The 27,703-nt window shown below is 38.6% G+C and overlaps 1 protein-coding gene across 4 annotated transcripts in view; it reads left to right on the forward strand.

The window, feature by feature from the left end:
* Positions 1-23,678, forward strand: part of LOC309845359 (uncharacterized protein) — a 151,568-nt gene extending 127,890 nt beyond the window's left edge. The window contains exons 9-11 of one of the 4 annotated variants that reach the window (XR_014301230.1): positions 16,487-16,622; positions 19,716-19,856; positions 23,646-23,678. The gene's annotated coding sequence lies outside the window, so the exon portion shown is untranslated. Of the gene's footprint in view, positions 1-16,486; positions 16,623-17,118; positions 17,262-19,715; positions 19,857-21,838; positions 22,210-23,645 lie in introns of those variants that run through there. The other 3 variants (XR_014301232.1, XR_014301231.1, XR_014301233.1) reach the window with 3 other exon arrangements.
* The last annotated feature ends 4,025 nt before the right edge of the window (positions 23,679-27,703 follow it).

The following is a 27,703-nucleotide window of genomic DNA, read 5'->3' on the forward strand; positions in this document are numbered from 1 at the left end:
TGCTGTTAAAGACATTGTTCATTGAATGTTTAATTATTAATCAACTATCCATCTACCTGACAAATCCCTCTTAAAATATGTCTCCTGAAAACCTGGTATGTATTCCTCTATTAAACATGGACATGTATACCTATGCAACCCATTGATTTATCCTTTTTACTTTGGCTGCAAAGATGAGAGGTAAATTCTGCGCTTAGTTGTACTGATAGTTTTATTCTAACTTCTTGTGGTACACAGTTTCTTTCTCCTTCCTCTGTGGTGGTCAGTGAAGTGGCATTGGTGGTCTCTGAACACCTGAATTTTTATGCAGAGGCGTGTGTAGAGTGTGTGTGTGTGTGTTTACCCACTTACATTTTTCTGTAGAAAGAACCCAAAGTTTTCACCAGATTCTTAAGAGGATGCATTATCCAGAAAAAGTTAAGGACCATAATACTATATGATGTTTTATATTTTTGATCTCACCTTTAGCTGTTCTGTCTGTATAACAAATGTATTTCAATTATAAGCAATCTAAATCTTTTTTTTACCCCCCTTGGAGGAGAGGGAAGGAAATGCCAGATATCTGTAAAAATTACATAAACATAAATACAAGAGTACATTTTGTTGTCAAGTATTCAGTTTGTTAGTAGAAATGATTTCAGAGGGCAGGTTTTTTTTTGTTGTTGTTGTTTTTTTAGAAACAGTAGGCTGAAAACAATAACCCTAAATGGCATACATCTGTCTGAAAATGTCATCTGGTGTCTTCTCTTTTTATTTTTCTCCCATATTAAAGATAAACAATCAGATGATTATTTGGACAGGTCTGGAAAGACAGCTCCCTATGTAAATGTCTCCTAAATACTGTAGGGAGGTGATAATAGACATAGAAAACTTCTTCACATATCAATACATATTGACCTCAGAACTGAAAAAGTCCACTGTGTTGTATGTATTAATATGGGATTTTAAAGACAACCCCACAGGAGTTAGCTTGCTAATTTGGAAACTAGATAAATCCAATAAAATGAAAACAAGTTCAGAGAAAAATCCTTGATGAGGAAAAAAAAATCTCAGGAGATCAAACAGTAGCACCAGACCATTGAAGGAACAGACATATTTCCCCCTAGAACAAAATATCTTCCATCTTGATTTTTCCAAAATAATTTTTTACGAACATATTGTGAATTACACAGGACACCAACCCTGCTGCTTTGGGAGCAAAAAGACAGAGCTGACAGATGTAGTTATTTGCCAGGAACAACCATGTGAATTTATAAATATTTTACAAGTGCAGCTTTCAGAAGAGTGACTTTTACTGCCATATTAATGCAACTTGCAAATTTATAGTCTGGGCATTTGTGGGTTATGAATGTCCAGTGTTCGAGGCTAGTGCCAAGAACATGGTTTATGTTTGGAAATTCTTTTTTTCTCTGAACACAGACTTGTTGGCTGTTAAGGTCTGTGTTATAATTCAGCTGCACAGGAGGTGCAAGGCTACATAATACATCAGTTCCCACTCCCAATGGCTGGACTCATAAATATACTCATTACAACATACTCCATGTGACAGAATGACACAGAAAGCATAAAAATATCTCCAAAGAATAGAGAATTAGTAATAGTAGAAGCAACAGTGGCGTGACTCCAAGCCTTTGACCAGACCCATGGTATGTGACCTAAAGTTATAATTAGGTGCCATAGTGTAAAGAGAACTGGAATCATGGGTTTGGAAGTAATATATTTTTTTGGAAGTAATATTTTAGTATGTGCTAGATCAACATACCCATCCGTGTGTCAGATGCTTTGCTGGTACAGGACTGAAAAGGCTCATCTTTTGGCGGGGGGTGGGGGTTAGCGGTGGAAGGGAGGCCGTCGGAGAGGAAGGAGCATCATGGTAGCTCTTTCCTTGTATGCTTATTTATAAGTTGCTTTTCCCACTGATTATGACCAAGGTGAAGTAGTCTTTCTGGTGTTCCAGATCTTGAGAAAGAGGAGCAGGTTTCTTTGAACTTGAGCGGTCAAGGCCTGGAATGAAATCTTAGAGGGACCAGCATTTGACCACATGTCGAATGGTCCTCCTATTGTATTGTGACACAGACAGAATTGTTGGCCATCGAGGACAGCACGATTGCCTGACCTTTCTGCCTTCCACTAAGCAGCTCCATTATCTTGAATACATCACTTCTCAAGCGCTCATTTCTTCTTCGGTAAAATGTTTACATCGTACCAGATGATTGGCAAATCCTTTCCAGCCTGTGATGCTTTTTTTCCTAATTCATGTGTGCCAACCCACGTCGATGTCCATACACGGTGTATTGTAATCTGCAATACTGACTATTTTTCACGTGCACATTTTTCATCTCCTAAAAACCCCAAGTGCCAGAATGCTTCACTGTTTCACACAGGTATGTCTATCATTTCTTGCTCTGTATTAAAACTCTATGTAACCCTTAAAAAACTTAATTGGAAGTCCAATATCAAATAATGGAGAATCTTGTGTTCTCACCAAAATTTGTAATTAGTACATAGAGAGTAATGTTCTGAATTTCCAAATCTGAAAGATAAATAAGTAAATACATAAACAAACAATCTTTGTGTATTCCAAGGCTTAATCCCACTGAGACCCCCAACCTGACTGATCATGTGGCAGGTAGCAGACTGCACCTTGTTAGCTGATATCACACATTTCAGTGAAATGGACTACAGCCTGTGAAAAATGACACACACACACCCCCGAATCCCATGCAGCCATTATATTAGGAAATACTTTGTTAATGGGTTTTAAAGGCAGCCTTAGCCTTAAAAATAAGATCCCATCAAGAGCAAATTGTTCTTTATTCATTTGCTTCTAACCTTAGGGATAGAAGTGTTCAGATGCTTGTTATGGTTACCCACGAAAAATTTAGCTTTAAAACTGATTGTATCAATTTTCTTTATCTTATCATCTTAGACCATAGCAATTAAAAAAAACCTGAGTAGAACGATAGTGACCCACAGTCTGGATGGTCTCACATGGCCCTTATTTGTTTGTTTTCCTTTTCTCCTTTTCCCTTTATCTCTGTCCTGACACGTCCTTTCTGTACTCCTACGAGGGTAAAAACCTAAAAGGAAAACAGTGAGCTATTCCTACCCTTCAAACACAGCCACATGTTCCCTTGATAAATGGAGCATGATCATAGAGAACGACCAAAATGACATCTTTATTGCAAGCTCAATTTACGTAATTTTGTGTCTTCCAAATATTAAGCCAAGGGTCACTCATTTTGCAAAATTAATGGATGATATAAACTCAGAATTTAAAAAAAAAGCATAAGGAAAATATTTTTTCACCCAGTGTATGGCCAACCTGTGGAATTTACTACCCTGGGAGGTCATAGATTTAGTCAATGGATGAATTAGAAAGGGCTAGATAATTTTATGACCAGTCATAATACTGCAGTCTTAATATGAATATTAAGAAAAAGGTAATAGAATCTCATGCCTCAAGGCACAAACAGATCATTGTGGGAGCTTTGCAGTTCTCTATTTTCTTAGGATGCTCTGGGCAAGTGGCTGGATTCCTACTGAAGTTTACCTCCTTTTGAAAGTATCCATTATGGCTGTGAGCAGGATATCACATTTAGGTCACATTGTGTTTTGTTTTGGCAATGAAAATCAAAAGCATCTGCTAGCACAACATCAAAGAGCAATGTATTGACCAAAGAATCAATTCTTTCATTCAGTGAAAATTTTTACTGAGGGTCTACCATGAACCTGTCAGTTTTGGGGTGTTTGGGATATAACAATAAGAAACACAGAAAAAAGGTCCTTGTTTTTATGGAATTTACATTCTAGTGAGAGAGAGGTCATAAGTCAAATGAGTTAGTTATATAGTACAGGAGAAGTTGTAAGTATGAAGAAGAATAAAGCAGAGAAGGGAAATAGGAAATAGTATACAATTCCAAAAAGGGTGGTCAGGAAAGGCATCACCAGAAGGTGATATTTGAAACATGGAAACGCAAGTGGAGCAAGTAGAAAGGTCCTGAGACCCGTTGAATGTAATCTATTCATTACATATATTCTTGATTGATGAGAAGACTCAGGGTATTAAGATAATCTGATTAATTTTTATTGTTGTTTAAAATACTATGACTCTTTTTTATCTCTCTCCTTGGTGAAAATTTTTCTAAAAATATGAGATAATTTTCCTGCCTCAGAATTATAGAACGATGCTCACAATTTCATGATCTACTCACCTAAACTGGAGAGGAAAATTCTAGTTGCTCACTGCTGCAGTAGCTAAGACTACTGATGTATGAACTGAATATTTGTAGATTCCTTGGAGAACTCTGGCTTTTGTTTTAAAAATTAAATTCTGGATGTGTCAATGGTGCTGTCTTTTGTTTTCCTCTCCATTAAATGCCCTTTGCATTATATGCTCTTTCTGTTTTCCTTTAGAAACTTTTCTGTAAAATCTTGCTCTGTGTTATAGGCTCTTTTATCTTTTCTGCTCTTGTTATAATCCCAAAGAACAAACTTCTTTAGGGGGACACCTTTTTATCCATGGGATTTTTCTGGCTAAAAACCATAGCTGAATTTAGTGGATTAAACAACATCTATATTTCTCATGGTTGTGTAGGGGTTGGGAGCCCTTTCTGGTCTGGACTGGGTTGGCCAAGCCAGGTGTGGTCTAGGAGAGTGTCCCTCACAGGATGGGAGGTAGTCTGTGTCAGCTGGTGTGACAGCCGGGGACTTCTAGCAGGCTGGCCCAGGCTCCCCTACATGGTGGCAGAAAGACTCCAAGCAGCAACAGAGGGCAAGCTTGAATGTACTAGCACTTTCTAAGCCTCCATTCATGTCACACTGGCAATGTTCTATTAGCTTAAGCAAAATCATATGATTAAGTTCAGATTTAAGGGGTAGAAAAATAGATTCTAGCTCTTGATGGTCTGAATTGTTAAGTCATATGGATAAGGAAGATGTGGTCCATATACATTATGGAGTATTATTCCTCCATCAGAAAGGATGAATACCCAACTTTTGTAGCAACATGGACGGGACTGGAAGAGATTATGCTGAGTGAAATAAGTCAAGCAGAGAGAGTCAATTATCATATGGTTTCACTTATTTGTGGAGCATAACAAATAGCATGGAGGACATGGGGAGTTAGAGAAGAGAAGGGAGTTGGGGGAAATTGGAAGGGGAGGTGAACCATGAGAGACTATGGACTCTGAAAAACAATATGAGGGTTTTGAAGGGGCAGGGGGTGGGAGGTTGGGGGAACCAGGTGGTGGGTATTACAGAGGGCACGGATTGCATGGAGCACTGGGTGTGGTGCAAAAATAATCAATACTGTTATGCTGAAAATAAAAAATAAATTAAAAAAAAAAAAAAAGAAAAGGGCTTGTGTTCAGGAATGGGAAGAATATGTGGCTCTTTTTTTTTTTTTGCAGTTTAGCAGTCTGCCTCCTGGCCACAAATCATTCACATTTCTCCTACTTATAAAATCTTATTCATGTCACAGGACTCTGCCACCACCACCCCGCACCCCTAAGTTTATCCTAAGGCATCAGGAGGGAAGTCCAGGATCTTATGACATGCAACTGGTCCAGATATGGACGAGATTCCGAGGTGAAGCCCTACCTTCTTTACTTCTTGTATCCTTCATCATATGGCCAAAAACATTGGGGCTGAACATGTGCTCTTGTACTTGGCCAGATTAACATGATTTGCTCCTTTCTCAGCGGCCCTTTGAAGCGTACAACAGGTATGACTTAGAACAATTAGGGAGCTATCATTTCAGGAAGAACTGTGATATTTCTGTTTATAGTTCATAAGTACTAGAGCCTGTCTCCCCCGCTGCCGCCCCCCCACCCCCGGCCAGGAACCACTGACACAAATCCCTTTCTATTCAGCATAAAAAATGAAGTAGGACACTCTGATGAGGATTTGGGGTCATAACACCTACCACCTATAGATTAGATCAGGGAAGGAAAAAACTGCAATTCGAATTAGTGAAACTGGCACAGTTTTCATCAAAGCTTATTGTTCTGATAATCGAGAATTCAAGGGTTACTAATTAAAATGGTTGACCTCACCTAGTTTCTAATATGCAAAGTTGCCAACTTCCTAAGATCCAAGAAAGAATGTAACTGCTATTGTGGGTGGGCTACTTTGTTGTGGTTCTAGTTTCAGTCACCAGGAAATGAAACTCTCACCCCTGGACCACTGTACATACTAATGGTCTTAAGGAGTAATCAACAGAGGGTGGCTTGGCTGGCTCAGTTGGTGGAGCATGCAGCTCTTGATCTTGGAGTCATGAGTTCAAGCCCCATGTTGGTTGTAGAGATGACTTTAAATGGTGGGTGGGGGTGGCAGGGAGAAGTAACACTCAGAGTATAAACTTTTGCTAACACATAAAAAAAATTGTCCAAAGCAATTCTGAAGTTTAGCCGGGCGTATGTTGCTGGGTTCCCTCTACTCAAGAAGCAGGTAGCATTTTTTGATTCGGGCCAGTGCAACACTCTTAAAAACTTGTGGGCTTCCCCTGAGTCTAATTTGGCCCCACACTATGCCCTCCAGGCACATAACCCAACTCTTTCTGAGAAGGCTGCTTTCAATTTCAGGCTGCATAGCAGGGTGCTGGGGTACAGCATCCTGAAGATTCTTGGGACTCCCGTACACCATTCAGTGGTCTTTCATCCACACCCTTGATTTGGATCTTTACCTTGACATCGGTTCTTACTTTGAGAATCTTTAATGGCTAGAGAGACCAGAAATAGGAAATAGTTTCATTTTCTATGCTCTCAACCCCTGACTCCTTTATAATGCCTGTAGAATTCTGGAGGAAAGTTACAGTTCCCTCTTTTGCTCATCTCTGTTTTGTACTTTATCTTATGCAATTCAAAAATCAAAATAAAACCACTCCTTTAACATTTTTCCAGGGAAGCTCCTTAGCCAAACCTACAGATGCATTAGGCCAATTTCCTGTCTTCCGAATTAGCATAGACATCAGCTTTGGGATTGTTTCACAGCTTCACTACTATATGCACCAATTGGCCTCTGCTTACAATGTTCAAACTGTTTTCCCAAATTGGGCTACCATTTATTTTTTGCCGCCTTTCCAATCTCTGTCTCCCACCTGGTCCCAAAGCTGCCTATTCTCAGTTGCTGTCACAGCAGCCCTCCAGTTCTCATACCACTTTCTGTTTCAGCTCTGGCCGCACAATGCGCTGTCCAAAAGCTTTGGATTAAAACAATAGCTATGTTTCTTACAGTTGTGGGTTGGCGGGGTGTTCTCTCTCAGCGAAATGGGCTCAGCTGGGGCTGTAAGCCTCTACATATGTCTGGTGGTGACTCTGTGTCTGCTCAAGGGAGATCCACATGGCTGTCAGCATCAGGAGGTTTGCCCAGGCTCATCCACATGATACGAAGTCAAAGTGCATATCGGGGCGTGCATACAGGAATGGGAGGCATCTGTGGGCTCCTTTCGCAATTTAACATATTCCTTCTCCTCCCACTTCGATTTCTCCCATCTTTAGTACTGAAAGGACTTGGCTTTGTAAGCAGCTTGATCGGTTGCCTTACTAATCATTGGCTTTCTTACCACTCCCTGATCAAGACTGAGTGAGGATTTATTAAAACCATGCTTTTGGCATCATAGTTGTTCAAAACTTCACGGAACTATGTTGCCTTGCATCTTCTTGGCAAGTTTAACTCATTCCAGTTTTGATTTGAGAATTTCATACTCAAAAATGTTCAGTTATTCCTAACTATTTGAGATGTAGTCGATTAAAATTGTCATACTTGGAGGGGCGTGTTTTAGCACTGATGAGCTTTTCTATGCCATTCTTTATCATTAGCGAACTAACCTTTTTGGTGAAACTTACCTTGTCCTTAAGTAGACAGATACTGAAAATAATTACAGATTTGTTTGGAGAATCAAATATTGTATTGGTGGGTTATATGAAACTTATTTTTCTCCAATATTCTGTTTTCTTTACATCAGGATTAGTAGTTATAAAAAGGAGGGGGTTTGCGAGAGGTCAGGTTTGGCAATGGGAAATGGAATTATGTTTTGAGGAAAGCATCTACTTAAGCCTTCTACATTCTTAAATCCATCAAAGGAGTCATTTATTTCTCTCATAAATCTGTAATGATGGCACAGTTGCACATAATGGTTTGTAATTTCCTTTGGTCAGCAAAGAGAAAAATGAAAGAAGTAAACAAGCACATGAACCTAGTAATGTCCACCCAATATTTCTTAATAGCCCCTGAGATGGCCAACCTAAATGATCTTGCTTACTGAAAACCATGGCAATATTTGAGAGGATGAGTTTCCAGTCATAAAAGGAACACAAATAATGAGATGATTTCTTTTGCCCCACATAACCTGAAATATTAGCCACGATTCCCTGCAATTGGTGAACCCTGTATATTCACTTAGTCCTCCAATAGGATGCTCAGTGTATTTCTATTCTTAGTCTATTTCCTATCCTCATTGTATAAAAAGCTTATTAAAATGTTTATAAACTAAAAGCTTAAGCCAAAATTTTGACTTTGTTTCACTGAACTCTTAAATTCATGTCTCGTCTTTTCAAGATAATTTTTCTATCCTCCTCCCTCAAGACTGAAGAGTTTGTGTCAGACTAAATACATAAACTTTGCTTAAAAGTGTCTGTTTTGAGGGTGCCTGGGTGGCTCAGTCAGTTCAGCATCTGCCTTCAGCTCAGGTCATGACCCCAGGGTCCTGGAATCGAGTCCCTTTGTGGGGCTTCCTGCTCAGTGGGGAGTTTGCTTCTCCCTCTCTCTGCTCCTGCTCCTTGCTCATGCTCTCTCTCTCTCTGTATCTCAAATAAATAAAAAAAATCTTGAAAAAAGTGTCAGGCCAAGACACATTTTTGTATTCCTGTTATTAAGAGTGATACGTAAAACTATCAACTACCTGAAGGAATTATTTTGTGAAGTGGTTACTGGGATAACTGTATGATAAACACATTATCATCAGAAGGGTAAATGCATCTCATTTTCCGTGAGCAGTTTATAGCCACTAAGAGATTTTTTGACCTCATGTCAGGTCCATCAATACTACCATCATTATCTCAATGTCAGATGACTCCGCTCTGGAGTATTTAAATGACCTCCTAACCAATCTTTCTTCTGCACTCTTTAACCACCACCAAATCATTTCATTCATTGCTATCAGAGTAATTTTCCTTAAGCTGTCATTCCCTAGTTTAGAAACGTTAACGATTTCCTCATAGAATAAAGCCCAAATTCCCTACTTGGCATTCAAGGCTGTCTATTAGCTGGTATCACATCTATTTTCCACTTTCATCTTAATGCAGTAATATCAGGAAAGAGGTTAACTTTTCTTAACTTTAAGAAGAAACACTTTACATAAGGAAGAAAATGTCTCTTATTTTAAATAGAGACATCAGGTTTTCAATGGGTCTGAGGATTCTGTATCAGTTTAATCTGGAAAGCCAAGCCTCCCCTCTGCAATTTAGGTTCAGTAAATATTTATTAAGAGTCCTGTATGTGCCAGAAATTTGCACATAACCTTAACTTGTGGTCTTCAAGATGACCTTGCTGGGTATTACCACAGCCAGGATCCAGACAAGGAAGTTGAGCTCAGAAAAGCTGAAAAATGTTGCCCAGAGCTTCCTGACTGGTCAGAGTGGAGCTGGAGTTTGAACAGCATTCTCTTGAATCCATAGTCTGTGTTCTTTTCCCTTTAACGCGGCTCTAGCAGAAAAGTTCATCAGAGCGCTGTTTCGGTACATCCTGGAGCCTTCCTCTAGCCTTCTTAAGCGATCTCTCCACCAGGATGACTCTGGGAGGTGCCAGCACAATAAATGAACTTTTTAGAATTACAGTGTTCCAGAGACTTACTCTCATGTATGTTGGGTTCCAAACTGTCCTTTCTCATCGCATCAGAAGTACATGGTACATGATGGCAAACAAGTGTTTTCTTCTTGACACGGTGTTTTATTCTGGGTGTTTAAAGTGTGATGTGATAATGGAGACTACTTGCATTAGTACTGAACATGAAGCCCTTTACAAGGTCAGAGTTCACAGCCTTTAGCGCATTCAGTGGTGTTGCCAAGGATGCCAAAAGCAGAAACGAATCACAGGCCATGTATTCAAAGATATTTCCAGGTATTATGGCTTAGTTTAAGTTAAGGGTATCTAAGACATTTGAAAGATTTTATTCTGTTTTGGCTGCACAGGGATAGTTGAAATAGTCTTTGAAGGCTTGAGTTAATTGTAAGAGTTCCTTCTTCCTGCTGCCTCCCAAGTGGTCACATCTTAGAGGATGATTGTTTTATGAAGAGCTCTGTAAAAATAGAGAATGCTAATCATAGAAATACTGAATACTTAGAAGAAACATAGGCACTTGAGATGCATTGCAAAAATATTTAACTTGTTGAAGCCAAATTTCAAGTATATTTGTTTTTAGACTTCTAGACTATGGTTGGGTTTGAAATCTGTGTTTCTAAGCCAAAAACATCATTTTGATAGGAAACTCTTTTTTAATCCAAATATCCCCCCGAATGTTTCTCCTATGTAATTTGTATATACCTCTTTCAAGAACTGCAAAGGGTCCGACATTTTATTCTACTTACAAGCCAGTAAGTTAGCCTGTCACAGTTCATGGGTGCTGGCAGAAGACATGATACTCCTAGATCAGAAACCAAGGACATTTTATTACTCACAGCACTAGCAGTAGCCAGAGTATCAGCATTTGTGTCAAGCCCCTGAGCCCCAACTTCTGTTGGGCACTGTGAAGAGGATCAGGTGACATCTGCATAAGCAGTGAGGAGTATTACTCGTGAGGAACACTGAGTGAGGGAACACAAGTTGTTCATAATGGGAAGTTAAGCACATCTGCCTTTTCCTCCAGAGAGAACCATTATCTCTATCTTCCAGAGCTGAAAGCAAGCTTGCCCTTTGCTCCAATGCAATACATTATCTGATTCTCATCATGCTGTTTGCTACACATACATCCTAGAAAGGAGAGTTTGGAACAAAGGCAAGTCAGTGTTTCTGTTTCTAAGATGTGCACAAATGTGAGAAACTCTTGGAGAATTTTCTCTCAACACTCAATTTCTGGGGGCACCTGGCTGGCTCAGTTGGTGGAGCATGCAACTCTTGGTTTTGGGTTGTAAGTTTGAGCCCCATGTTAGGAGTAGAGAGTACTTAAAAAAAAAAATCTTTAAAGGGACACCTGTGTGGCTCAGTCGGTTAAGCATCTGCCTTTGGCTCAGGTCATGATCCCAGGGTCCTGGGGTTGAGCCCCACATCGGGCTCCTTGCTCAGCAGGGAGCCTGCTTCTCCCTCTGCCTGCTGCTCCCCTGCCTGTGCTCTCTCTCTCTCTCACACACACACATACTCTCTCTCTCTCTGACAAATAAATAAAATCTTTAAAAAATCTTAAACAAACAAACAAACAAACAAACAAAACAAAAAATCAATCAATTTCTGGAGTCCCAAGAAACTTTAGGATATACTACCAGCTTGACATAATTGGGTAGTAATAAAAGTTGTGCCCTGCGATTTGAGTGGTCCTGTCCCTCAAATCAACTATGTATCACTGCTTATTTCACCATTATAACTTAAATCCTTTGACTCAACCTTTAGGTCTACAAATGAGCCCTTTATCTAATTACAAATACTGCTAGGAGTAGTTCCCCTATTATCCCTCCACACTTTAGTAAATAGAGGCTGGGTTTTATGGGGGAAAAATATTCCTCACCCTTGAATTAAAGACATGTGATCTTGGGGCACTTGGCTGGCTTAGTCAGTGGAGCATGCATCTCTTGGTCTCAGGGTTGTGAGTTCGAGACCAACACTGAGTGTAGAGATTAACTAAAAATAAAATCTTAAAAAAAGAGAAAGACATGATCTTGCGACTTGGTTTTGTCACTGAGTACACTGGCCCTCAGTTTCTCTGTCTGTTAAATATTAAAAACTAGAAAACCATGGAGAAATGCTTTAAAAATTCTAAGAGAATATGCTTACCAAACAAAAATTCGGTACCTGTTTAAACATAAGGATAAATGTGTTTTCAGATATGTGAGGTCTCAACAAAAAGGATGCTCCTGCATCCCTTCTCAAAAAAATATGGAAGGATATGCTCCATGAAAATGAATAGGTAAAATTGGAAAGAGGAAGGCATGAAATAAAAAAGATAAGGAATCTAACACAGGAAGGAGGCAAAAGGAATTCCAAAGATGAGGCAGAAGGAAGCCCCACAGTGGTAGGTATCAAGAAATCTAGAAAACAATTCTTCCCAATTGTAATGGAAGAACAGAGTTGTTAGAGAAGTCTCCAGGAAACAAATTAAGTTGAAGGATTACATGAGGTGTTTGACCACATTGAGGGGTCTTTTCAGTTCTACTCGAGAGTCTGAGAATGAGTTGATGATAGGTATATAGAAAATCAGGCAACAACAAAAAAAAAATAGAGGAAAGTATAAACTTTTAGGAAATAAAAAGTTCTACAAGAAATATAACATATTGAATGACTGAGCTGGAAACAATACTAATAGATTCATAATAAGGTAATCTTCAATTTTGGGTTTAGCTTCAAACTATGCTGTAGTTACATTGGGAAGATGGAGAAGGGGAAATATGTGTATGTTTTTGGGTATGTGTGGGGATGTGTTAAAAAAGGTAATTCCTCATCTCCCATAGAAGGAAGCAAATAATGTTTAAAATACAAAAATCAAGAAATAATAGCATAATCACATTATTTGTCAAATGGATGTAAACACCACAAGAGCTGGAAGGAGTTACCACAGGGAAACAGGAATAGGGGCTGGGAAGGCACGGGCAAGAGGACGGCTTTTTGTCAAGTTTTAGTTTTTAAATGATGTGCATGTATTACTTTGATCAAAATTAAAATTAACAATGTAATGTATTCACTGGCCCATTGCCAGTGAAATGTTTAGCAGAGATTAGTTGCAATTAGAAATGGGATGGAGTCTAGGGGAATAAAGGGGGCACATACCACAAGCAGAAGGTGATGCTATTAGGAGAGGTGAGAATTATATTTCTGCCTCTCTCACATTTTTTTTTTCCAGGGCTAACCTGGGCTACATCTTTGATCTCACATCGTAAACTATGTTAGCACATTAATCACATTTAAAAACTCGACTAACTTGTGCAGGACACCAAGGTCTGTATGGTGAGTGAGTGTTGCAGCTCGGTCAGTGCTATCATCTTAGCCCGATTACATTAATGCATCTTTGCCAAAGGCCTCATGCAGGATCCGCGGGTCCTCTGACTCACCAGAGAAATATTGCTGCATTGCTCACTGAGTACATGTATGGGTGGGAGACGGAGGAGAGAAGGATAGGTCTAGAATCTAACCTAGCAGTCTCCCAGGTCAAGATGACTTCTGGTTCAACATTCTGAGCTGCATCGGGCAATTGTTTTTGTTCAATGAACATCATGCTAGTGATGCTTGCAGATAGAACAAAGCTGTTGCCAGCTGTGAAGAAATTAGCTCGAACTGTTGTCATATTTCTAGCTGACTCTCAGACGTTGAGCCTCTGGTGGGCTGCTCATCATGTGCTAATTGCATGGCTTCCCTTCTCAGGACTGTTCAGCTAATGTGGGTGTCGGAGCTCGGGGAGAGCTACGGCTTCTGCTGTTTGGATTATGGGCAGTTTGGGGAATCTCTACTAATAAGATGGGAGGTGGATGGGAGGACAGGAGTGGTGTAAGGAAACTCTTCTTTCTTAGAGCTGTCTGTGGGGCACCTGGATGGCTCACTTGGTTAAGTGTCTGCCTTTGGTTCAGGTCATGGTCCCAGGGTCCTGGTTTCGAGCACAGAGTTGGACACCTTATTCAGTGGGAAGTCTGCTTCTCTCTCTCCCTCTGCCTGCACACTCTCTCTCTGTCAAATAAGTAAGTAAGTAAGTAAATAAATAAATAAATAAAAATAGTCCTTCCCTTAAAAAAACAAAAAAAAAACAGAGTTGTCAAGCTTCCACACCGTCTTTTCTGTTTCTTCAATGAAGTATCTGAGCATTAAAACTATTATGCACAAAACACAGTGCTAGACACTGTGGGGATACAGAGCTACAAAGACATGACCCCACATCTCAAGGACCTTACAGTATCAATGGAGAGACAGAGGCATGAATACTAATTATAGTATCAGGCAGAACGCTCTAAGAGAACATCATCTCTGTAGTCAGCGTATCTTGATTTCAATTCTCTGCTTCCTAACTGCATGACTTTAAATAAGTAAATCTTAAAAAGAAAAAAAAAATTATTCTTGTAGAGGCCTCTATAAGATGGAATAATAATGGTGATGACTGAATGAGTTAATGCTTGCTTAGCAAATTGGCTGGCACATGGTAAGGCCTCGATAATAGTTATAGTAGTAGTAGTAGTAGTAATGTTATTTTAAATTTTATTATAAACAAGCAAAATGTCATGGGAGCAAGGTGGAAGGAGAAAGTGGCAATGGAGATGAGCCCTGGAAGATGAATGGGAAGAAGGAACAGAAGGAAGGGAACAGTATTTCAGCATTTCAGACTCAATAAATGGTATGGACGATGACACAGAGAGATAAATGTTTTTGACTTCTTTAGGGACCAGGTATGCTTAGGGGATTTGTAGAGAGAGATGATGCTGGAAAGTGAAATGAATCCAAATTGGGATGCATCTGGAATGTCATGGGAAGGGGACTCAAATTTATTTTGCTGTTGGTGGAGGGAAATGTGAAGAAGCTATTGGTTGTTAACTTGTTGAGAGGAAATGAGGAGGGCGCTGTGAGCTTCTCTGTGGACACTGGAAATGTTCAGAAGACAGGGGACACCCCCAAGTGCCTATGAAGACTGTGGCACTCACAAATGTGGAACCCAAGAGGAGGTCTGGATTATAAGGAAAATAATGACTTCTCTTTTGGAAATTGGTGATTGTTCTCAAGCTTATTAAAAAATTATTTTCTCGGGGCACCTGGGTGGTTCAGTGGGTTAAAGCCTCTGCCTTTGGCTCAGGTCATGATCCCAGGGTCCTAGGATCGAGCCCCGCATCGGGCTCTCTGCTCAGCAGGGAGCCTGCTTCCCTTCCTCTCTCTGCCTGCCTCTCTGCCTACTTGTGATCTCTGTCAAATAAATAAATAAAATTTTTAAAAAAATTATTTTCTCAAGAAAAGATTTCTTAAATCAATGATTCTATGAAAGCTAAAGCTTTGTGTAGCCTCAGAGGTGATAACATATGAATAATGTGATTTTCAAGTGGCTTCCTATGTGCCATGTTTGGAAGTCATAAATATGTAATGAATTATATGATTTCAGCGCAAAACTCCATTAGCAACATTATGCCAGATACTTTCCATAATCTTTCAACATCTCCTCACAGCTTGGTGGGGTGTTGGTATTTAAGGTATGATCTTAGGATCTTAATATCTAAGGAATGATTACTGATAATTTAGCAGAAGGAATATCTCTTCACTTTTGTGTTTATTTAACTTTGCCTTTGCTAGAATTACCTCCTATGCACATTTGAAGGATTTGTTACTGGCTTATCTATAAGGCATGCTTTAAGAGCTGTTATTAAAAATTCATATAATGCTAAATTTGGTTGAAAAGTCAGCAAACTGAATTTAGAACAAAATCACCCTCTTGGATGCAGTACCTAGGTGGCTCAGTCGGTTAAACATCTGTCTTCGGCTCAGGTCATGATCCCAGGGTCCTGGGATCCAGCCCCAAGTCTGACTCCTTTCTCGATGGGGGAGTCTCTTTCTCCCTCTCCCACTCCCCCTGTTTGCACACACATTCTCTCTATCAAATAAATAAGTAAAATCTTAAAAAAAAAAAGAAAGATGGATAGCAGTGCTTTTATTCTCCTCACCCACAGATTCTTCCTGAGATGTACGCTGAATTCAGTGGGTGTTGTACTTGCCTCAGACTGGAAGGAAGGGAAAGAATAATTCACTTATAATTATTTTGGCTATTCATTATTACCGTCCCGGTTAGGATGATTTCTGTGAACACCACTAGCTGTTACCTTGCACTCTGAAGGTTATAGGAAGTTGAGTTAGTTGGTCAGGAGTTTGGACAAGGAGGTTTAATGGAGCTGAGTGGTACACCATTCTTACTGAGAAGCATATGCCTACACCTTGAATCAGTCCTGTGAGATTAAATAAGTTTAGATAACAATCAGGTGTTTTCCTACTAGCTTGCAAAACATCTTTTTCTTCTCCTGATATTTTTCAGGGCAGTGAGAAAACATCAGAGGACTTTAACTACTCATTGTCAAGTATCTTTTTTTTTGTTTTTGTATTTGTTTTTTTAAGTTTCACTTATTTGAGTAATCTCTACACCCAACGTGGGGCTCAAACTCATGACCCCAAGATCAAGAGTTCCATGCTCTTCCGACTGAGCCAGCCAGGTGTCCCATGGTCAAGTGTTTCTTATTATTTCCCTGTTGGGACCCTTCAGCTCTACAGTTACTGCAGGGTTGGACATTCACTCAACATTTTTTTTGGTCTTCTTCCTGTGTGTGAGGCACTGTGCCTGATGCTGTATACAGGAGGCTGCGGTAAACAGGGTCTCCGCTCTCATGGAACTCCAGTTTCGTCGTGGGAAGGCAAATCCTAAGGACAAAAAAATTTAAGTAAAAAGAAAAAAACCCAACAACAAGGTAAGACATAATGGCTAAATGAGAGGCTTCTTTAAAGTAGGGGGGTTTGGGAATGACAGCTCTGAGGAAGCATCACGTGAGAGGAGACCTGAATGAGAAGCAGGAGCCAGCATTGTGAGGGTCAGGGGAAGCATAAAACTTAGTCTGGTGACAAGAGCAGTACTAGGTGCTTGATTAAGAGGTACAGCATCATTGATTTAAGGAACTTGTTACTAGATGGGGTGAATGGAAAATTTGCATTTAATATGCTTTTAGAAGCATAAACAACTGCAAACTCATTTCCATACCTTAGGAAAAGAAGGGAGTAGTGAGGCAAAACATGGCTAGTTGATTTCCAAATCCTCTTCTCTCCCTCTTGGTAACAGCATATCTAGGTAGACACATAGCTTCAAAGTGTCGTGTCAGTACGGCATGGCTTATATTTGGACTGTTGTAGGAGAGAGAAATAAACTGCTCTCTTTTTAAATTCACCAATATGTTGGATCTTGTGATGCAGGTGACTCTATTTGCTGACTAACATCAGTTAAAATAATACATGGAGTAGCAACAAGATTAAGAGAAACTTTGAGAAAGGAAAAAAAGGACCACTGATAATCCCGCTTCTCTAATACAACTATCTTCACACTTGCGTATTATCTTCTGTGCCTCATCCACACGTGTGTTTTTTTATGAAATTGGTATGTAATTGTTAATGTAATTTATGTAACTGTTCATGTGTTTACATGCCATTTGACATTCTGTCCCTTAAAGATTTAATCTTATGTTACATTTTAAAAAAAGGTATTATTTATTTATTTGAGAGAGGGAGAGGGGATTTAGGAGCAGAGGAGAAAAGAACATCAGGTAGATTCCATGCCAGTCGCAGAGCCCCACATGGGCCTTGATCTCATGACAAGGAGATCATGACCTGAGCCAAAACCAAGAATTGTACGTTTAACCGACTGAGCCATCCAGGCACCCCTGTTACATATTCTTCTATGTTTTAATATAGGTGTCAGTTATTTTTAGCAGCTTTATATCATTATAAAGTGTTGTGTACCATAATTTATGAATCTATTCAAAGGGCAAATTTTTAAAAATTAGGTTTACTGGGGTGTTTGGCTGGCACAGTTGGAAGAGCATGTGACTCTTACTCTCAGGGTTGTGAGTTCAAGCCTCACATTGGGTGTGGAGCCTATTTAAAAATTAAAAAAAAAAAAAAGAAAGGTTTATTAGTGATTTCATTATTGATTTTTTTATTGTTGTTGTTGATTTTCTAATGAATCTGGTTGGGTCTGTGAGTGTCTCCTAAATGCTCAGCATGAGTCTGAGATATGCACTTGAGAAGAGATAAGTATAACCCACCACTGATTAATGTTAGCTGGCATCATTATTTTTGTTATTAGGGTTGCTATTTTGTTATTAGGGTTGTTTTGTTAGCTGGCATCATTATTTTTGTTATTAGGGTTTTTATTTTGTTATTAGAGTTGAACTGCTTGTCTATCCCTAGAGATGAGAAAGTAGAGAACAAGATCTGGTTTGAAATGGCAGCTGGGGCTAGCTGGAGGACAATGATGCAGAAAACCTTAAATGAGCTGTAACAAATCAATCCTCATGTACCATTTGTAAGACGTCTAGTTGTTAGATATAAGATTTGTGAGTTGTGCTTATTCTTCAAATATTCTGGGCTGGAATGCCAACTCAGCCTCTTCTCTTCATCTTTAGCCATGTCTTCTCTCCCGTTACTCTGACTGCTTTGCCCCATTTTGTATGGTTTCAGGGTCACTTGTGACCTTAATGTTTTATGCCCTAATAAATTCGAATCACTAAGAAGACCATTCTACAAAATGACTTTGAAATCTCTAATTTAGGATTGTTATAGCTAAAAATCTAATATGGCATTGAGTGGAGACGGTAGGGTTCTCATTTGTGTGCGTTCTTGAAGGTAATCAATTAATGTGGGTGTATTTCTAGTAAAAAGTATATTTTAGAGTTTTAAAATTTATTTTTGTTAAAGTGATATTTTAACTAAAATCGCATATAGGTAATATAATCACATTAATTCAAAGACCCAAAGTATAAAAAATATAGAGCAGTATGTCTCCCCCAATATCCTCATCTGCCCAGTCCCCCTCTCCCATTGAAATTATCTGCTGTTCATAACTTCTTCCTTTCAGAGTTTTCTGATGTACATATAAGCAAATATAAATGTTGGTTCTATTTTCCCATTCTTCTGTATCTTAAGAAGCATCTTTTGAAGAAATGGATTTTCAGTATATTTTTCAACACATAAAATTTGATAGGAGTTTCTGGCACTATTATGGGTGTGATTAAATTTCGAGAGTATGTGCAATGCCTAGAACTTAGAATTATTTTCTTTTGAAAATTCACTGAGGGGTGTGTGGGTGGCTCAGCCAGTTAAGTGTCTGGCTTCAGATGAGGTCATGATCCTGGCTGAGCCCCTCATCAGGATCCCTACTCAGCAGGCTGTCTGCTTCTCCCTCTCCCTCTGCCCTTCTCCCTGCTTGTGCTCTCTTTCAAATAAATAAATTCTTTAAAAAAAAGAAAAAGAAAAAAGAAAAGTCACAGAAATAATACTATGAGTAAGCTTCATGTAATTTACGCCGCTAAAAACAAAACAAAAGAGCACAGTGAAATGGTCAGGATACAGCTGGAAAACTCATCAGATTTCAAACTCCAGGTTTTCACAGCTGTGCAGCACTTACAGACCAAGTGTTCATGTCACTAAGACAACAGTATTAATGCTGGGTATCCTACAAAAAGTGTCACACTTCAGGTTTGTACCTTGCCAATTTTGGTCTGGGATCAAAAAGATCTAAAGCCATTTGTTTTAAGAACATAGATGGCTGATAATATGGCTGTTAATATGATATTCTTTTGGAGGTAATAGAAACTCCAAATCAAAGAGGCTTAAATGACAAATAAATTTCTTGGTTCTTATAAACCTGAAGTCCTGTGGTAGACTGGGCTTCTGGACTGATTGATACAGTAGTTCAATTCACCAAGGACCTGTGTTCTTTTTGTCTTTGCTCTCTGCTACCAGTGGTGTCTACTTTATTTTCAGGCCGATTTTTCTCATATCTGTACTTACAGGTAGCAATTGGGATTATTTATTCTCCCAAACTGGAGGGGCGTAGAGTGAGGAGAGACCAGTGAGGAATTCTGAACATCCAGGAATTCTGGGGAAACACCTTTCAGTTGAGACTCAAGAATGAACCACCATGAGCATGCTCGGTGAGTTTGACAATGAATGGATAAAAGCATGTGAGCAAGTGTGCTTATATAGATTACAGTATATCTTGTTCAAGGTCAGCAGTTCTTAGCTGAGGCTGAACACTGGGATCACGGGGGAGACTAGAATTTAAAACACTGATGCCCAAGTCCACTTTCCAGAGATTCTGATTCATTTGTCTAGGGCTGGAGCCCAGATATTAGAATTAAAAAAAAAAAATTTTTTTTTTAAAGATTTTATTTATTTGACAGAGAGACACAGTGAGAGAGGGAACAGAAGCAGGAGGAATGCGAGAGGGAGAAGCAGGCTTCCCATTGACAGGCAGCCCAATGTGGGATTCAATCCCAGGACTCTGGGATCATGACCTGAGCTGAAGGCAGATGCCTAACTACTGAACCACCCAGGGGCCCAGATGTTAGAATTTTTAAAATGTTCTCCAGGGGATACTACTGAGCAGCCAGGACTGAGAACCATCTTCTAAGAATGAGAGAAGATTAGTGTTCTTAGGAAGAATAAAACAGAGAAGTCAAATATAGTGTTAAGTTTTTATTTTTATTTATTTATTTTTCATAGGTGTTAAGTTTTGTTTTAATTCCTAATGCAATAATATTGGCAGATGATAAAACTGGTTGTTAAACATCTCACATTTATTAGGTACTTTATTAACAGAAAGCTAAAAACAGTCCATTATTCTAACTAAAATAAAGACAGAATCAATCTATGTTTTTATTTTGATAACAAAAAGAAGTTAGAAATACATACCCTCCTTTCTTTACTAGCAGCATATTTGCCAGTTCTCCTAACTCTTGAGTCCAATCCCCTCTAATACCATTGTTCTCACCTGAAATCAGCCCATCACAATCCTTCCCCTGTCTTACTGTGCAATCTCCTCATTGGATTTGGTATTTCTTGTGTCCACTCTTTCTTTCATAAAGCTTCTAGATCAACGACTAATAAAGCTAATATCATATCAATCATATTATTTCTCTGTTGAAAAAAAAACTCCAATTCCTTAGCCTGGCCTCTATGGTATGGTCCAAACCTACCTTTTTTGTCTTATCTCACACTTTCCCTTTTCATTTACTCATGCTTTAGTCAAATTGAATTAGTCACTATAACATAAACATACCTTATTTACCCACTCTGCCTATAGAGCCCTGTTTAAACATACCTTTCAATATAATATTGTATGGTAATTCAACTGAAATATTTCCTTACTCAAAGGTCCACAGCAGCTTAACTCTGTCTTGTGGCCCATATTTTGTCCTACGGTGCAATATAGTGATATGTGTACATGACTTACCTTACAGACTGACATCTTTGTGTCCTCTTTGTTTATATTTGTTGAAAGGATGAATGAGCTTTCTGGTTTCTTTTCCTTATGAGCTTTAGACTAGTTCTGCATGTTTCTGTCATTCTAGACTATTTGAATGAGTTTAATAGGAGAGACTGGTGATAGAAATGTCTCATGTCTCAGCTGGTAGCTTGGCAATGTTTACTGTTTTCTGACTAGTTCTATAGACACTATTTTTTAAAGTTTTATTTATTTATTTAAGTAATCTCTATACCCAGTGTGGGCCTTGAACTCACAACCTCAACATCAAGAGCTGCATAACCTTCCCACTGAGCCAGCCAGGTGCCCTTCTAGTGACTATTTATTGAATGCCTGCTGTGTGTGTGCCAGGCAGATAGATGTAATCTTTAATTCCTATAGCAATGATCTGATTTTCATCTTTCAGATGTGTATTCTGGTACTCAGAGTAACTAACTTCCCCAGGTTCTGGCATAAATTGACAGAGCTGAAATGCCAGACTTGCTCTGTTTCCCTCCAAAACTATACAGTACAGGGCTACAGCTAAAAACAGAGATGGTGGCTAGGTATCAGGCCACTGATTTCCCCACCCTCTCCCCCCAGCACATCCAGACAAGGTCAGGTTCCCATCTGCTCATTCATACAACAAGTCTATTCTCACTCGATTCCCAGGTCTACTAGGAAAGCTACTTCTCATCCAGCTGCATAATCAAGCAAAGAAAAGCCAAATCTGCATTTGATACTTCCAATCTAACCCAATCCAATCCTGCAGAAACCATCAGAAACCATTAGGATTTAATAAAAGGGACTGAGAAGTATCAAAATGAGAGAATACAGAGCTGTTGCTGAGAGATGAAATTTCATGGGGTAGACAAAATTGGTATGAAAGCTCAGCCTATGTATTCAGTCTTTCTCTTACTTCTTACATATTCATAGGACATAAAGGTTGTTCCCACATGACCTCAAACTTTCCGTTTCAAAGTGAATTTGAATTTGAATTTGTTACCTGACTATTCCCAAAATAATCAGATTTGTTTTTAGTCTTTAAGATGTTTACTTAACATTTTCACTTCTCATCCACAGACAACCTTCCAGGAAACTATGAACATCAGTTGAATAAACATAATTCTAGTCCTGTAGAGTTAGGCCTAGAGAATGAAATTTAATAGGAATTCGACAACATAGTTCTAAAGCTGTTACTAGAATTGGGTTATTATTTGGTTCAACAGAGAAGAGGACATCCATTTTTCTTATTCAAAGGTGTCCTGCAACTACAAATTGCTATCCCGAGTCACTCACATGAAGGCCAAGTGTGAACCCAAGAGGTAACAGTGGCAGGGAAAGAGCTTCTTTTTTAAACATCTGAGTGAGAACTATGGGCACCAATTTGTTTTGACAGCGTAAGGGACATTGGGAGCGGCAGTTCTGACCATCAGATTTTTTGTAGAGGAGAGCTGTAAATTTAACCCTCACATAAGCTTCATCTTCTTTCTGGATGCTCTATAGAGTGACTGGCACAGCTGAGGTCAAGACTAAGCCTAGCAGAGTCAGAACCATTCTCTGTCAGAGACGCTTTTTTGTCTCTCAAGTAATAATACACAACTAGACACAATGGCTACCCAGGGACCACAGAGATTTTGTGATGAGATATGAAACTAAAAATAAAGCATTTCCAAGAATTTCTAAAATACAGTAAGTGTGCATTGTTTGCAGTGTGCTGGTCCTTTTATTAGTGGACACCTGTATTTGTCTCCATAACTGTTGGCTAATGAGTCCCAATTGACATATATATAGAAGAAATATCAAATTGGTCATAAATGTGACTTTTACTCTAAGTTGGAGAAAAAATTAGGTGACCAGAATAGTAGACTGATATTTAATACCTACGAGGGTCTCAATATTTACATCTTTTTAAAGAATTTTCTGTGGACTTTACTTTTGTCTTTCCCAATTAGCCTGAGAGTATAGGTCAGTGGTTAGATAATGTTACCATAGGCTGGAAGTTAAAGGTCAATTCCTAGCACAACATGGAGTTACTGTTGAGCAACTTCAAGTCTCCTTATTTTTGTTTTTTGATTTATAAAATTGGGATATCTTATCTGTGATAAGATTTCACAGCTGAAGCTGTAAAACTAAATTTGATTAATAACCAATAAATATGGAAAGGCTCTGAGCCTTTAGCAAGTTATTAAGTGCATTTATTTATAAACATGTTTCAAGAATAGTGGAATGTAAGTAAGTACAAAACTTTGAGAATGCATTTTGGAAATACCTATTAAGATTCAGAGTAATTACATTGGGGAAAGAGAAAGATACTTCTACTTTTTTTTCCCTACTATTACGTTTGATTTTTTTTTTTTTTTTGCATGAGAAGGTGTTACATTATCACTTTTAATTAAATATTTTAAAGACTACTGTGCCATTTTTAATGTAGGAATGCTCTGAAGGGAAGTGAATCATTATTGTCTTTATTCCTTAGAGGTGATGAAGACCAATTGGTTACAGAGTTCAGGTATGATTTTTATTTTATTTTATTTTACTTTATTTTATTTTTTATTTTTATTTTTTTTAAAAGAATTTTAAAGTTTATTTGACGCAGAGAAACACAGTGAGAGAGGGAACACAGCAGAGGGAGTGAGAGAGGGAGAAGCAGGCTCCTCGCAAAGCAGGGAGCCTGAGGTGGGACTCAGTTCTAGGACCCTGGGATCATGACCTGAACCGAAGGCAGATGCTCAATGACTGAGCCACCCAGGCACCCCTGATTTTTATTTTAGAATGGTGTCATATTTTTTTAATATATTTTTTTTCATTTATTTATTTTCAGCATAACAGTATCATTATTTTTTCACCACACCCAGTGCTCCATGCAATCCGTGCACTCCATAATACCCACCACCTGGTACCCCGACCTCCCACCCCCCTGCCACTTCAAACCCCTCAGATTGCTTTTCAGAGTCCATAGTCTCTCATGATTCACCTCCCCTTCCAATTTCCCTCAACCCCCTTCTCTCTAACTCCCCGTGAATGGTGTCATATTAATGGCTGAGTGTGCCATGATGACAGCTTCATCATAGGCCACTATGTGCTGTATTCTGAGCATAGGACATAGTAGATCAAGTAAAAATGCTTCTGGCCAGCCTCAAAGCACTTTTGAGAAATACTCTTTCCATTTCAAATATCTTCAAACTGTAGTCTATTAACATCAGGGAGAGCAGCATGAAGAACTGGAACAAAAACTGCTTCCAAATCTTTATGGATAAGGTGGTAAGGGACCTTCCTAAAGTTTACTGTTATAGGAAGTGCTGGGAAATCTTGAGGGAAGGGGGGAAAAAGAAAAGAAAGAAAAAAATTGAAACGAACCTAAGAAAGGAGCAGTCTTAGCAATCTGGCAGTAATAAAATATTTTAAATCGTTGCTTTAATTTTCTTCTCTGAAAATACTTCATGCTGGAAAATTCTGCTTTCACTTTGTGTTTCCTGAAAGTTTAAATCATCCTCTATTAGTGGGGGGGCACTGAATTAATTTTTCATATAAAAAGCTTTATAACTTTTTTTTCTATTTTAAAACAAGGTATTTTTACCAACACTCTAATTTATTTATTTTGCACAAGACATACAAAATGCAAAGTTAGATTGTATTAACAATATGTGAATGTTCAATTTCAGTTAAACTTATGATCAATAATACACTTTCTTTGGTAAGTTAGTTGATCAGATCATGCTTTACTTTTAGCTAACAGGGCAGTGGATTCTGTAGCTGAGCCCATGAGAATATACTAATAACAATTACTATTTAATTTTTATATACTGCAAACCCATTTCTGGCATGTATGAAATAAAATAGGTATAGATTAACCTTCCCATTGGTTGGAGGTTGAAGCAGATGGCCAATCTGTTCAAATTCAGATAATGCCAGAATTAAGAAGAAAAGTTTTCTCAAACCCAAACAGAGAAATAAGGGAATTGAGACTTTGTAGCATACAAGAACTTTCACCTAGAAGAGAGGAGTAAAGTTGCCAGCAGCCTGTGACAAACAGAAAGTAGAGCTATGATCTTAAACTTGTTTTTTTTTTTTTTAAACATTCTGCAGGATTTCAGAACTTCGTGCTGTCATTGATTATGTTTGCTGTTATTCCTAGTCTCTTCCTAATATCTATTTCCCTCTTCTTCTAGACCAACAGAATTTTTACCCGAGTGTGTATGTCAATACTTTACACTCCCAAGTAAATAATTCCCAGACCCTTTTGGCCTTGTGTTACCATGTAACTAAGTTGTGGCCAATAAGCCTGGCCACACGCTGCGGCAGCCTGAGCACCACACCACCCGGGGAAAGTCTGGCTAGACTTTCAAACGACAGAGAGAGGAGAGATCATCGTTTGTTCTGATTAAGCCACTGTACTTGGGGCTTTCTGTCATTCCCAGTCAAATCAAACTCTGCTGAATACACCAGCTTTTAGGTTCACTGAGTCCTTGTTGGGAACAAACCAGTACCTACTTAAAATCCAATTAAAATGACGTGACTGTCTTTGCTTGTTGTGGGTAACATAGATAAAACAGCAAAACAAACAAAAATAGACATCACAGTGGAAAACATGTTCTACAAGTCAGTTGAAAAGTGAGGCCAGGGCTCCTGGGTGGCTCAGTGGGTTAAGGCCTCTGCCTTTGGCTCAGGTCATGATCCCAGGGTCCTGGGATCGAGCCCCACGTAGGGCTCTCTGCTCAGCGGGGAGCCTGCTTCCTTCTCTCTCTCTGCTGCTTCTCTGCCTACTTGTGATCTCTGTTAAATAAATAAATAACCTCTTAAAAAAAAATAAAAAAGAAAAGAAAAGAAAAGAAAATTGAGGCCAGAGTTCTTCTCCCAGTTGTATCATTGATTTCTACTGTTGCCTAATGAAATACAATAAATATATACATCATAATACATACAAATTGGCACGATTGTTTTCAAGAGTGTGTGAATAGTCATTTCAGTGTGTAATGTCATAAGAGCACATTGACTTTTTAAATATAGATATAAAAATATTCCCATTCCAGATTTTTAAAGTCAAATTGAATACTAGCCAAAAGGTAGCTAAAGAAGATCTTTATTAAATGTTAAAAAAATCTTTAATTTTTTAAATCTTTATTAAAAGTTTAATCTTTATTAAACATTAAAAAAAAATCAAACCTGAAATTCCTCCTCTTTCCTACCCCAACCACACACTTCCCTGCCTCACTACACATACACACACACACACACACACACACACACACACACACACACACACTCAGTGGATGGTCATGCCTTGTTCTCAGAGAAAATGGATGTCTCCAGATTGAATGTTTCTCAATTTTCTAATACCAGATCTCCAAACTCACCTGTTTATCATCCTGGCCTCTTTTCCTCTTGTTACAATAGAAGAGATGTCTCCCTTCCTATCCAAGGTAAGTTTCTCCACCTGCGCTTTGAGTCCCAACATTCTTGCCTTCTCAGGAAATGTATGCTATAGATTATCACCTCTCTCTCCTGTATCTTAAATATTTTAAGATACTGGATTTTTCCCCTCTGCTTATAAACAAGCCCGGTTCACCCACTAAATGAAAGTTTCCTGGCAAAGGCTCTCTCCTCCATAGTGTTTAGGTGAACAATGTCAGTGCCTACCACTGTGGTTCTCTCTTTTCTGTACTTGTATGACTGACCACAAGGCTGGGAGACAGGTCTCCATATTTAAAAGGCTTCGGCCAAGTCTTTTGGACTGAGGAGATAGATATTCTGTTTCTTTTAAGTGGTTGCATATCTGCTCCTACCCATTTTATGTGTTGACTTCCTGGTTTAATTTTCAGAGGCAATCTATTTTCTCAGTTTTCTTATTCCTATAGAATACCTCACCATGGCTACCAATATACAGTGCTAGTTTTCACAGTATTTTTCTATATAAAGGAATGCCTCAAAACCAATATACATGATTTTACTACACAGAAAAGATCAGGTTTTCATCTTAGGTCTTCAAATTTCACATATAAAACTAAGAAGTGCAATATTAATTGAATAGTTCCAATGGGGAAAAAAGTTACTTCTAATGGGCTTTATTGAAATAATTGGAATTTATATCAAAGGTTTATCAAGATTTCCTGTTTTACAAATCAGCATTTAGCGACTTACACAGAACCCACTGCCACAGAAGTTAACAATATGGAGCACCTGGCTGACTCAGTCGATAGAGCACATGACTCTGGATCTTGGGGCTACAGGTTCAAGCCCCACTCTGGGTGTACAGGTTACTTAAAAATAAAATCTTAAAAAAAGTTAACATTTGCAATAGAACTAGAATGAATATTTGTAGAGAAACAGTAAATGTTTTCTATTTGTTGAAGTGTTTCAGGATTATATGCATCAGTAAAAAGAAATGGAATGTTTGACCCTTGTGGAAAAAGATGTTATAGCAATGAGAAAAAAAAGATGTACTTCTGATTTAAGCTGATCAGAAGATTCTTTATGTGTTTTGGGAGCACACTTTCATTTACATGTTCCCAAATACCAGTGATGAACCAGGCAGCA

Source organism: Mustela nivalis, assembly GCF_964662115.1.
Source record: "Mustela nivalis genome assembly, chromosome: 12".
NCBI classification, from domain to species: domain Eukaryota; kingdom Metazoa; phylum Chordata; class Mammalia; order Carnivora; family Mustelidae; genus Mustela; species Mustela nivalis.